Source organism: Mus pahari, chromosome 2 (genome assembly GCF_900095145.1).
Source record: "Mus pahari chromosome 2, PAHARI_EIJ_v1.1, whole genome shotgun sequence".
In the NCBI taxonomy this organism is placed as follows: domain Eukaryota; kingdom Metazoa; phylum Chordata; class Mammalia; order Rodentia; family Muridae; genus Mus; species Mus pahari.
In genome coordinates, this window is record NC_034591.1 from 100,724,988 (window position 1) to 100,738,690 (window position 13,703).

General features: G+C 49.9%; 1 long non-coding RNA gene across 1 annotated transcript; it reads right to left on the reverse strand.

Annotated features, from left to right (window-relative positions):
- Positions 1–5,173: 5,173 nt before the first annotated feature.
- On the reverse strand, positions 5,174–13,612 carry LOC110314253. The gene is made up of 3 exons (XR_002380163.1): positions 13,412–13,612; positions 5,929–6,735; positions 5,174–5,340 (listed from the first exon to the last, which is right to left on the reverse strand). It is a non-coding gene; the product is annotated as an uncharacterized LOC110314253 (long non-coding RNA).
- Between the last annotated feature and the right edge of the window lie 91 nt (positions 13,613–13,703).

Below are 13,703 nucleotides of genomic sequence, written 5' to 3' on the forward strand. Positions count from 1 at the left end.
AGAGAGACAGAGACAGAGAGAGACAGAGAGAGACAGAGAGAGACAGAGACAGAGAGAGACAGAGAGAGACAGAGACAGAGAGAGACAGAGACAGAGACAGAGAGAGAGAGAGAGACAGAGAGAGAGAGAGACAGACAGACAGACAGACAGACAGACAGACAGACAGACAGACAGAGAGTTCCAAGCAATCAGAGACACGGTGAGCAGGAGATGGGGGTGAGGGGGAGGAAGAGGAAGAGGAAACTATAACAGGCCCTTTGGTTAGGTGGGAACTATGGATCTCAGTAAATGAAACTGAATGTGCGGACAAGCTCTGCCCTCTGGGAGGACTTGCACCGGCACCCCAGTAGTATGGCCAAAACCAGATCCCAGACTCTGCCTTGTAAATCATGCTACATTAGAGGGTTGGCCTTGGGGAAAAGACGTGGCTGCACCAAAACCTCGGCTGCATTGGTAGCACAGAAAGCCTCATGGGAAATGTGGCTCTGCTAGCAAGTAAGGCCTGCTAGAGATGGGGCGGGAGGGAACAGGATTTGTTTTATTTCTCTTTTGGTGCCTCACACACGGGCTAGGCTAGGGTTTCCCAGGCACCAGAGCCTGCCCCCTGGGGTTTCTATTCTTGGTAATGGTAATATTCTAAAAGGGTGGCTTTGTGACTCAGAGAGTTTGCTGAAATCCACTGAGTGGGGTGTACTTTACCCAAGCAACTATATGACAAGTAACTCAGACCTCAATAAAACTGTCGCCAAAAGAAGGACAAAGAAACGACCTTATGGGATTCCAACACTGGAGAGAATTAAAGTAATAGTGGTAGAAACGAGCCACCTACTTAGCACACAGGAATCCATCTGATCAAAATCTCAAAACTCTTCCCCAAAAAGCGCTAGTTAATTACAAAGCAAGCAGCATTTTAGGAGAAAGCCTGCTTTCTCCCATCTTCTCTCTATTGCTCTCTATTCTCTCTATTCCCTAAGGAAAAGCAGCTTAGGGGGAGATGGGGGTATTCAGCTCACAAGGCCAGGTCGTCACAGGTCATCTTGTGGAGAAGTCACGACGGAACTGGGAGGAGCTGGCCACCTCGAATCCACTGTGAAGAGCAGAGAGAAACACGTGCAGTCTGCTCACCTCAGCTCAGCTCACTTTCTCTGCCCTTGTACAATTCCAGACCGAAGCTCAGGGGAGGGTACCACCCAGACTTAGGCGGGCCTTCCCACATCAATTAACATAATCAAGACAATCCCCCTTCTACCGGGCTGCCTGCCTAGCCCGGTTTACATCTCTAATCTCCTCTCAGGTGATTCTAGGCTGGGTCAAGTTGACAATTAAAACTAACCACCGTGAGTGAGGCAACTCAGTCACAAAGGAACAAACACGGTATCTACTCACTGATAAGTGTATGTTAGCCCAAAAGTTTGGAATACCCAAGATTCAATTCACAGACCATATGAAGCCTAAGAAGAAGGAAGAACAAATTGTGGATGCTTCAGAGCTTTTTAGAAGAGTGAACAAAATACTCACAGGAGGAAATATGGAGACACAGTGTGGAACAGAGACTGAAGGAAAGGCCATCCAGAGACTGTTCCACGTGGGGATCCATTCCAAATACAGTCACCAAACCCAGACTATTGCAGATGCTGGGAAGTGCTTGCTGACCGGAGCCTGATATGGCTGTCTCTTGAGACGCTCTGCCAGAGCCTGACAAATACAGAGGTGGATGCTTGCAGCCAACCATTGGACTGAGCTCTGGAGTCCCGGATGGAGGAATTGGAGAAGGGACTGAAGGGGCTGAGGGGGTTTGTAGCCCCATGGAGGGAGCAACAGGGTCAACAAGCCAGACCACCCCCCAACTCCAGGGGACTGGACCACCAACAAAAGAGTACACACGGAGCAACCCATGGTGCTAGCCACATATGTGGCAGAGAATGGCCTTGTTGGACATCAGTGGAAGGAGAAAGGTCCTTGGACCAGAGGTTGTTCAAAGCCCCAGTGTTGGGGGCTGCCAGGGCGGGAGGTCTGGAGAAGGTGGGTGGGGGAGCACCCTCATAGAGGCAGGGGGAGGGGGTGGAATAGGGGGTTTCTGAAGGGGAAACCTGGAAAGGGAAAACATTTGAAATGTAAATAAATAAAATATCTAATCAAAACAAAAAACTAACCACCATGCCTTCAGCAAAATCCCATCTCCCTCTCCGAAGGCCAGGCAGCTTCTCCGATGGTGGGCAAATCACATCCCACCTGTGACTGTGACGTGGTGAGAACGGGTGGATGCACAGAGGTTCCCACCACAGGTGCACAGTCTGAGTTTGGTCACAAGGACTCATGAGGCAAATCCACACTGAGGATTCATTTCTCGGGACAACTGGCCATGAACATCTAGCAAAGACTGTCTTTAAACTTCTCCAAACCGACCAGAGAGAAACAGTGACCAAATACAAAAACTAAGAACCTGGATCCACATATGAAAATCACTTCCGGGACACTGGCAATGACAGTGACGCTTTGCAGGGCTGAGGACTCTGGGACAGCGCAGGGTTTTGTTTTTTTGCTTGTTTGGTTGTTTTTTGATTTTTTTTAAATTTAATTTTAGTGACTGCATTGTGACCCCAAAAGAATGTCTTTGTTTGTTAGGATTTGTTTGGAGTAAGCGTTGTGACAGCAACTTATACACAAATAGGTCAGGATAAGTGTTCTTTGTACAGCTTTTGTGTGTGTGTGTGTGTGTGTGTGTGCGCGCGCGCGCCAGGTTACCCAAAACTAAAACAGGAGGTCGCTGAGGCAGGAAAACCATGAATTCTCAGGCTGCTCTGAGCTATGTAGTGAGACCCTATCTCAAAAAGCAACCAGTTAGTTAGAAAACTGAAATGTGTGTGAAGACTGGATGTGCCCTTCAAAATCATGTCGCGACGACAAAGAAGTAAACGAACTGTTTCTAGCTAAGAAAGACAAAAAGGATTTTAAAACAGAACGCAAGGGATAATCATGGATTAAAATATGGGCCAGTTAAAGAGAAATAAGAGTAGAAGGATATCACTGGGCTAGCTGTTGACACTGAGATGTGAGCAAGAGAGCCTGCTAAATCAACCCTTCCCCAGTCTGCCCAGACACTGAGATAAGCAAAATCTTCCCACTGGGGAGGCCACACTGCAGTACTGAAGAGGCAGGGCGTTATGTCTGCAGTTTACTCTCTAACTCCAACAACACTAACTGCGCTCTCATGGAGGAAGAAACAGACAAAGGCTCTGCTGGGGCCTTTCTACCCTTCTGGTAACTTTTCCATAGATTTGAAACTTTTGTTTTCTTAGAACCCAGAGTGGCCTCTGATTCAAACCAGGGCCAATGGTGCCCTTGACCAACTCATCCTCCTGCTGCCAAAAGCCAGAGGACAGATAGTTCCACCTAGCTCCGGAGAGCTAAGACGCCCCAGCTCTCTGGGGCAGCAGGAAGTCTTGTTGTAAAATAATAGCTAATTGTTACTGGAGTCATATTGCTCCACCTCCTGAGATGTGTGTATGAGAGAGACTCCTACACACTTCTGTTTAGTAATACTAAAAGTTCTGCTGAGTGCTGATTTTTTAAGCCAAATTTTTAATATTTAGATTTAATTTTAGTTAATTTTTTTTAAAAAAATTAGTCTTAAAACACATATTCTTGTTAAGACAAAATTCGAATTTATTAAATTGTTTACACTGTGCCCTGTAGAGGGGTGCACACCTGTCACCCCCCCAGCATTGGATGGTAGAGGCTAGATCAAGGATCAAACTCCAGACTGGCTCAAAAACAAACAAACAAAAAACCAACAACTCTTTTAACAAGACCCAAACCACAGCAATTACTTAATCTAATGATACTCTAACCTTCCCAAGTCCTACAGGATGAGATCTATTTCCTAGTCCCTTAACCAGGATAGCCAGGGCATGGCCTTCCGCTGGCTTTCCCACCTGCTCTCTGAAACGAGTCCACTACTAGAAAGTGTCCCTTTGCAAGCCCCAGAGCCAAGAGATCCCTAGGCTTTATCCCAGCAACAGCGTTCCTTGGAGATGGGGGAGGGAGCTCACCTCAAGCTTTGGTTGACTTCTCTTCCTTCTCCCCAGAAGGCTCTCCACCTGTGCTCTGTTCAGGGATACCCAGGCATAGGTTCGAGTTCAGAGGATGTCTTAGAATGAGGACAGTGTTGGTATCTAAGATCCCCACTCTTGCCGAACGAATTCCGAAGTAAATGCCTCTCCTTTAGAAAGCAGGTCGGTGATGGTTTCTCCACCGTGGAGATGTCTCTGTGCTGTTGAGCCTGTAAAATAAATATCCAAAGGCTCTGCTCCGGGTGGAGAAGACTACAGACAGGATGGCTTTAGTTGTGAGCTATTTCAACTGTAAGGACAATCGAAAAAATAAAGACGGGACTGAGAAATGACTCGGCGGATAAAGGCGTTAATGATTTCATCCATCCCCAGAACCTACATGGTTGGACAGAGCCCATTCCCAAAAGTTGTCCTCTGATTCCAGGCTTATGCATAAATGTACACACATAATAAACAGATGTAACTTTAAAAATAATAGTTAAGGGCGTTAGAGGGATGGCTCAGAGGTTAAGAGATCTACTCTGGCTCCAGCTATAGGGGATCCGATGCCCTCTTCTGTCGCCCACCACACACACACACACACACACANANAGAGAGAGAGAGAGAGAGAGAGAGAGAGAGAGAGAGAGAGAGAGAGAGGAATCCTTTAAAGAAAACTTGTATACTAGTTTGTTTGTAAAAAAAGAAAGAAAGAAAAAGAGAAAAGAAAAGGCCACATACAAAACTACTTTCTCAGTAAATTTATTCAAAAACAAGGATGCGGCGGCGAGGACGGGGTGGAGGCAGCTCCTGAAGAGCGGGAAAGCGTTGGGATGCTTTCTTGACGTCAGTCCCCTTTATTTCTGCCGCTGCAGCGGGAACTGTGTAGGCCGGTTGCAAGCCGCGGTGCGAGAACACCGGCCTTAAGAACGGAGAGACAGTGTCTTCAACTCTGGGCGTTTTTCCAGTGGAAAGATGTCAGGCTCCATGGGACTGGGAACCCAGAAGCGTATTTGCATTGTGTCTCGAAGACAAGCCACACGTACCGTACCTACTCCACTCGTACCCGAGCCTCGCACCAGCCGGTCCATCCCGGTCTGCAGCTCTACAACCTGCACGGCCACGCCAGCATCCAGGGCCTACAGCGCGGAAGCATTACAGACAAGTCGCGGGAGCCGCCCGGGGACTCCACAGCCCAGGCCTCTCCCAAGCAACCTCCGCTTTCCACAGCTCCCTGCCACCTCGGTTTCCGCGCTTTCTCCAGAGCTGGAAATGGGAAACTTCTCCCCTGCAGGGATCGGTCGGGCTTACTCCGTGAAGCCAGCCTGACCAGAGTCACCGGATTTAAAAAAAAAAAAAAAAAAAAAAAAATCCATCCGCGCACCCCACTCCCTGGGCCTGCACAGCGCGGGAGGGAAAGAAGAAAGAATAGAAGCCCGATGCCAGGTCCCAAGCGAGCGCCGGCTATTGCAGCGTGGGACACTGGAGGTGGCGAACCAGGAGGGGCTACCACCCTCGGTAGAGCTCGAGGATTCATCCCCACCCGGCTGCTTTGTGAATTGTTCTTAGGCCACCAACAAGACCAGGATTTCGAATTCCACCGAGTCTCCAAGTTTGTTCCCTGTGAAAACTCACGAGTCTTTTGGAGAAAAAGGAGGACTATCCAGGGCCCTACAAACGTTCGGGGCTCAGAGTCACTTCTCTCCCTTTCGGAAAGGGAAGAGCGGCTCAGCTGCTCCCAGCTCTCCCTCCCTACCGCAGGTACTCCGCGCTGGGAGAGAAGGGTGCGATTCTTTTATTGTGTCTCGGAAGTCCCACCAGATTTGACCCAGATGGAGTCAGGAGAAGAAAAAGACTCTTGAGAAGAAAATTCTACCTGCGTGGGTCGATGTATTTATCTGGTCAGAAAAGAAGGAGTATAAAAACAAAGAGGTGGGGCTTGGTGAGACACGCTGTGACCTCAGGGGTTCCACAGGAGGATGGCCCTGAGCTGGAGGCCAACCCGGGCTACGGAATGAGGTCCTGTCTCAAACAGAAAGAAGAAAAGAAAGAAAAGGTTAAAATGTAAAAGAGAAATCCTGTCTTTCAGGTGAGCACACGCTCAACCAGGGAGCCCAAACGGGGTCCTGTAAATTATTACAGACGAGCATGGGTTCCCTTTGCAAGTCTCTGGTACCTGGCTGGGCAGCTGCGGACCGGTGCGGCTTCCTGCAGATCGCCCAAGCCAGCCTTTGCCAGGGACCTTGACCTAGCACGGACTTGGTCGCCACGCTTAGCTCCCCCTGACCTGCTTTTGAACCCGCTAATCCACCCCAACTCTTGCCCCGACTCCACGCGCTAATTCCCGGGGGCCCCATAGCCCCCACACTCCCTCTCGGCCCGAGGCTCTGAAGGGCACAACCAGGGATCCACACGGAAGCAATGGCCTCAGCTACAAATATCCCTCTCCTTGACTCCCCTTAATTTAATTCGTTTTCTTTTTTCAAAAATAATAACCATACAAATACCAATCTTCCGGAACTGACACACTGGTGGTCTGGCAAAGCAGTGCTCGCAGTGGCTGGCCAAGGACGAGGGCCGGGGAAGGATAAACCAGAATCTGGTGTCCCGCCAAAGCCAGAAAGGCTGGAAGAACCGCAGACTCAAGGAGGTCATTCCAGATTCTAAGGAGGGAGTTTTCTGTCTGAAATGGCACAAGAACACGGGGATCCTAGTGGATGGAGCCTGACTGGAGGGACTCCTAATTTGCCCTCATATACTTCCTCATATCCTGCATTTTCATAGATGTATGTTTTTCTCTGTAAAATAAAAACCGGTTATTAAAGTTGGTGAAATTAGATCACACCTGCACACCTGCCCCAAAGTGTGCGTCTGCGGGTTTGCTGGAAGTTGTTTTGTTTTGTTTCGTAGCTGAACAGAGCTTAGGTGAGAAAGCTTCCTTTCTGGTTTTCAGATATCAGCTGTGTAAATGTCTCCTGTCTTCTCAAACTGCTAAACTAGATACCAGAACTTAGACCCTAGGCTTGCCTGGCTCACATCTGTGAACCACCTGGTGGCCCCACCCAACTAGGACCTCTAAGATCTCCAGCCTTGGCCCTGCATCACATAATGAAGTTAGCTGTCCACTACAAAGCTAAATCTCTAGAGACACACATGTCCCTTCGATAGATGAAGGTTTTTCTGGGAAAGTCCTTAGGGGCTCCTTCAGCTGCAACTGCAGTGAGGGGCTCAGCCTAGGGCTGGGGTCTTCAGGCATTCCCAGGAATGTTCAGCAAGCACCAGCAAAGACAACTCCACCTATTGGAAGTCACTTCCCAGAGCGAGTGTGTAGCTCGCACAAAAGATCCTGTGTTCAGTCCCCAGTGAGACAGGATGCAGAGGGGAGCTCACCCAAGGCTAGGAGTCTCCAAAATTTCCCCAGCCACCCACCAGGGAGCAAAGAGGCCTCGGGTTCAACAAGACTTCCAGGTCCTCAGTCCTGGGAATGTGGAAGAGGGTAATTGGTGGCCTTGTGTGGTGGTATTCCTTCACATGGAAGCAGGGTGGCAAGAGAGGAAATTTAATCTGTTATTCCTGACAAACACCAGAAGCAAAATGTCTCTGTCCCACTGGAATCAACCATTTTTAAAATGCTGGTTTGCTGGATTCATTCAGTAGTGACAGTCCGCAAATTTAAAAGCACAGAAGGACTTGAAAGACACTGGTTCCTCTTCAAAGGTAGACAGGGGAATAGTAAGGGCAGTTTATTCTGGGCTCCAAGAAGCACCTGAAAATTCCAGCCTTGGGGCCATTACTTGCTGGGGGGAAGCTCTGCCTGCTTCTCACAACCGAAAGGTGATGTCTAGCTGCCTCCCACAGTGTTCTCTGGGGCTGGGAAAGGCTACAGGATTGGTGGACAGGTTGGGCAGCTCAGGCTTAGAAACCACTCAAATCTAGCTTCCATGTGGACACTGGACAAGAACTACAAACAAGGAAAGATGGGCTGTAGTTGTGCCAGGTGTCCAAGTTGGATGCCTAAGAACAGGGTTCTAGTCTGGACTTCACAGCTAATGGCTCTTTAGAGAAGCAGACGATGCTTCTGAGATTCGACTCTGCTGGCTGCTGTGCTGTCCTGGAGCCCTAGTGGCCAACTGAGCTCTTTCTGCACCTCTACCTTGGACAGACACAGGGACAGCTGAGGTCACGAATGAAGCCATTCCCTGTCCTCCTTAGCTACCGAAACCTCCTCTGGAGGAAGAAGGGGGACCACAAAGAGCTATGGTGTGTGCTTGACTTTACACCTAAATAATACAAGCCTGGTTTTCCTCCTTGGCACCAGACATGGGAGCCAATGGTCTGCACAAATTAATGAACCTGAACCTGTGATAACAATTCCAGGGGTTGGAACTAACATTCCCATTAGATAGGTGGAGACACTGTGACACAGAAGCTAAGCAACCCATTAGTATCTAGTTGGTGACATAAAAGATTAGCCAAGACCCACAGCTCTGAGTCACTCTCCAGCACCATAATCCCCACGAGCCAGCAGCTCCATGGTCCATCCTCCCATCCTCATCGGACAGAATGGGAAAAGATGGTTCCAGAAGGTGACTGAAGGCATACAAACAGCCACCCAGTGACCAGCGATGCTTCCCTGAGCCTCCCTCTGAGGGCTCCTTAGAAAGCTCCTCTCCTAGCTGAGCTGCAGGCTAGACACCCAGAATCAGGAGCCCAAATGTTCTCACCTAAGAAGAAATTTGAATACGAATACGGTGTAAACCGTAGAAGTGCCTCTGTCACAAGGTGGATGCTAGTTGGCATAGGAAGGAGTGGAGTGCTTGTATATACTACACAAAAAAGAACCTTGAAGCACACTGAGAAAAAGAGGCCAGGCACTGGTGCACACACTGTAAGATTCCACTCATATGAGACACCCCATACAGGCAAATCACAGGAAGTGATAATAGTGGTTCAGGACTGAGAGGGAACGTGGTGTGGTGTGGGGCTTGAAAGGTGAGTTTCCCTCCAAGGTCCCTTGTAGCTCAGGCTGACCTTAGACTTGCTATGAAACCAAAGATGGCTTTGAGTTCCTGATCTTGTCACCTCCATCTCCCAGGAACTGGCATAACAGTCATGCCCAGCATAGCTGGTCCCCGTGGTCTGGGAATTAAACCTGGGCCTTTCTGTTTGCTATACAAACACTCTATCTAGAAGGCATCCTTAGCTATGAAAATGCTATGAAAATGCTTTAATATTTGTGGTGGTGATGGTTGCACTTAACTGTAATATGCTGAAATCTACAGAACTGTACACCATAAACAGGTGAGCTGTGTGATACTTGAGTTATATGCCAATATAAGCGCCACTGTCACACCACAGCCAGCCCTGGGTAGCCTTCTGACTAGAGGCAGGAACTCAGCAGCTCTGTAAAGTTGTCAGCTCCTTGCTTCAGGGCTGGCACATGGGTAGCAGGTATTGGCTCCCTCTTGAACTCTGACAGAACTCTGACTAGGTTTCCTTCATGAGCTAAAGGAACAGTCTGGAGACCCACAAGAGACAGACAGGTCAGAGCCATACCTATGGAACCCACAGTGTTGGGAAGTGGGGATCCTGCCTAGAACACTTCTGCCAACTGAGGACCCTTGTGGGCCAAGTCCAACAGAACAGTGGCTGGAAGAGTTGGCATCCCCAGCTGGAATCAGTTAGCCCTAATCTGCTTCAGTTCCTGCTCCAGCCTCAGCAGTGACCTTTCCAGTTCTGCACCTGCTCCCATTGTCCTAAGGGTTCAGCTCTTTGCAGAGCACCAGATCACAGACACATCATCGTCATCATCTGTTGCTTAAAATGTGTCCATAGGTGCTGGAGGAAATGGCTCAGTGGGTAAGATCGCTTTTTGCTCTTTTAGAGGACCTGGGTTCAATTTCCATCACTTAGTGGTTTATGATCATCCATAACTCTAGTAACTCCTCCAGCTCTAACAAATCCAACCCTCCTGACCTCTGCCAGCACGAGGCTCACACATGGTGCACAGACATAAGTGCATGCAAGGCACTCATACATAAAATTAAATATTTTAAAGAAAAGTGTATGTCACTTTACATGACAAACACTGGCATGTTTAACCATTTTTTTAATATCTCTGTGAACCTGGAAGTGTTAACCCAGGAGGAGGCTAGGCATCAGAACAAGAGGAGCCTGGCACATCTCTGTACCCACAAGGACATTTCAGAGAACTCAACCCCTCCCACCTTCCCCCTTCTCATTCGGGCATGGTTACCATGCTCAGAAACCATCAGCTCCCTCTGGAATGGGATAGGCAGGGGAGCCGGTCCTCCTGTACCATGCTTGTGCAGAGGTCTGGCTTCCAGATGGGAGGCTGGGAAAGGAAGTGAGGGGTAGACCCTTTCGGTGAGGTCTGAGCCCAGCTCTGGTTCATCTCTGAGCCAGGACTAGGTCTACACACAGTTTGTCCTGCTCACCCCAAACTCCCTTTAGCAATGGGAGAACTCGAAGTGGTAACAAATATAAACACTGGATTCTCTGGGGACAACACAAAAATGCTCCTCAGGACCTCCCTAGAGATATCTGGGAGGACTCCCAAACCAGGAAAGAGCCTGGCCATGCCCAAGAGCCTAAGCTCAACACAGACTCCTGGAGGATGAAGTAGAGAGCCCCCCCCCTCACCTCGTGCACACCCCAGCAAGAAGGAAGCAGCAAGCAAAAACTAGACTGAACTGGGTCCAGGTCTGCTGTCATCACATCCTCGGGTCCTTCTGCTCCACCATCTTTGTGTTATAATTTCGGCTGCTCACTCTGGCTCTCCGATACATTTCACAGGAAAGGATGCACTCAGTAGAGTGCCTGCCTAGCATGTAAGAAACTGTGAGTTTGATTCCTGGTCCTGCATAAAGCTTGCATTTTCAAAGGTGATGACATACACCTATAACTTCAGCATCCTAGGGGTGGAGGCACAAGAATCAGAAGTTGATCATAGCTACAGAACTGTGGGTTTGAGGCCAGGCTGTGCTGCTTGAGATCCTGAAGAGGAAGGGAGGGATGGAGAATGAAGAAGGGGGTAGGGAGAGAGGAGAAGGATGAGGGTGGAAGAGAGGGTTCTCTAGGGTTCTGGCCAGGTTGGGATGTGAGGCAGCACGAAGGACCAGAGAACATAGTAGGAATAAAATCCAGGCCTCCTGCCTCCCTAACTCAGAAGAGAAAAACCTCAGCCCCATGAATTCACAGCAGGCAGAATTCATAGGCTCACCCTGCTGCTGGCCCTGCGAGTAGAAGTGCAACACCATCCCCTCACCCACTGCGACTGTGGCACTCACTGGCCAAATAACAATACAGTAGCACCCAGACTTCCTTAGCCAGGACAGCACTAAAGAACCACAGTCTCTGGTCTCCGCCGGTCTCCGGTCCCGCCATCTCCAGTCTCCGCAGTCTCTGCGAGTGCAGACTGGCCAGAGACCAGTGACACCAAAGAACCGATCACCTGAGAGCTTCCAGGTCACCTGGAGACCCAGAAGAGTCCAAACTTCCAGACTCTAGTTTCAAAGCACTCTCCGAAAACATCAGCCTCTCCAGGAAGGATGGTCCAGCTCATGGACCGAGCCCAGAAAAGCCTCCTGGAACAAGACTGATTGGCCTCCTCCATCAGTGAAGTGAAGATTTAACATCATGAAAAGAAGCTGGTGGTGGCACATACCTTTATTCCCTGCACTTCGGAGGCAGAGACAGATCTCTGAGTTCGAGGCCAACCTGGTCTACAGAGTGAGCTCCAGGACACCCAGGGCTACACAGAGAAACCCTGATTGGAAAAACCAACCAAAGAAAACATTGTGAAAAGACACAGCTCTGCTTTTGTAGGCACAAACACAGCTTTGTAGACAGCAGGGGAGGCTGCTTGGGCGGAGGTATGAGGTCTATCTTCCGCTAGATTCTGCTGCTTCTGTTTTTCTATACTAGATGCAAGGCATACTTTTAAAAATTGAGAAAGCCAGAGATGAGATAAATGCAGATGGTATGGGTAAGGTGGTCAATGGGGGGAGCTGGGGGGGCTGCTGAGAAGTCCTACTGCCCTCCAGAGAGTGGGCTAGGAGGGGACCAGCAAGGCTGGCCACTTCGCCTAGGTCTCAGCTGGGTGACAGTTCTCTAGTTGCCTTAACTATGCAAAGTGCTGGTGCTTTCTCAGCCCTCTCCCTCTCTTCTTCTCTCCCTTCCTCCTTCTCTCCCTCCTTCCCTCCCTCTTCTCCCTCCCACACAACAGGCAGGCACTGACAGTCAGTCCACACTGCCCCCTCTGCCGGCCTATTACACACCATAGAAGCCATCCCTCCTCTATTGTCTCTGGCTCAGAGCATTCTGCCTACATCTCCTTCCTTCTCCAACAAGTCCTGTCTTCTTCCCCCTTCCTTTCTTTGTGAGTAGGGTCCAGCAGGAATCCTCTCTTCACCTCTTTTCTTTCCCTTTCCAGCACTGTAAGAATCAGTGAGAACCACCAAGTCGATGGAGCACATCTACCAACATCTCCTCTGGTTAAGGACACCTGGGATTGGACAATACACACACACACACACACACACACACACACACACACACACACACGGATCACAGACCAAGGCACTGACGGACTCCCCACACCCCACACCTGTTCAATCTCAGAGACAGAGACCCCACAAGTCTACCCTTGGTGGTCACAGACACCCTCAACCAGGTCTTGATCTCCTGAAGTACCTTGGCTTGGACTCACACCAAGCATTTGGCTCGCCCCCTAGTACCTGGTTTATTCCAAATCTGCAAGTGGAAGAAGGGAAGAGTTTGAAGGATCGGGATACTGGCCTTTAAAGGAGCCATAGACCCTCGGTTACACACATACCTTCCCTCTCAATCTCCCCCCCCCCCAACCTCTTTTAATGCTGAGTCCATTACAATGAGACTGGTCCCCACACCTCCTGACGCTGTCTAAACAGAAGCGGGACTCTGCAGACCGTGTAGCCAAGAGGACACAGGCTCCCGTCCAGAGACCGATCCGGAGCAGGCACTGAACAAGGGGCAAGCCCGAGCTCAGTCTCATTCTCTAGGTGTAGGTGTCAGTCCCAGGAGTAACAACCTCAGAGCTCCCTAAGAGCCCAGCGTTTGCTCTTGGCAGTACAACCTGGAGGTCTGCGGGTCCAGCTCCGCATCTCACCCCGGCTGGGGACATCATCCGTCTCCCGGGTTTGTCTGGCGAAACTCGCGGGATTCCCACAATAAGTGGCTGTTCTGTGTGCCTGAGTGTGAGTGTGGGATTAGCTGGGGGACGCGCGCCCTGAACCCCAGACCTACACCCCACTCTCTACTCCCGTCCCCACCACACCAAGTTCTGGAGCCCAACAAACCTCCTGTTTTCTGCCGGGTCGAGTCAGGGTCGCCTTCCTCGAGCTCTGAGTTATCCATCAAGCGGAGTCAACCTGAAAGCTAGGTGCATTTCCCTGGAGATATAGGGATCAGAGAGAAGAGGGGCGAGAGGGACCAACGGATGGGGAGTAATAAAGTTTATGAGAGGGTGTGGGGCAGTCTTCTGTACCATGGGGAAGTCCAGTCTCCCATTGCCAGGCTCTAAACACCGCCCCACGCGAGGAGGCACGAAGACACCATCCCCTCCCCCTTCTCCACATTTCTCTCTTCCTC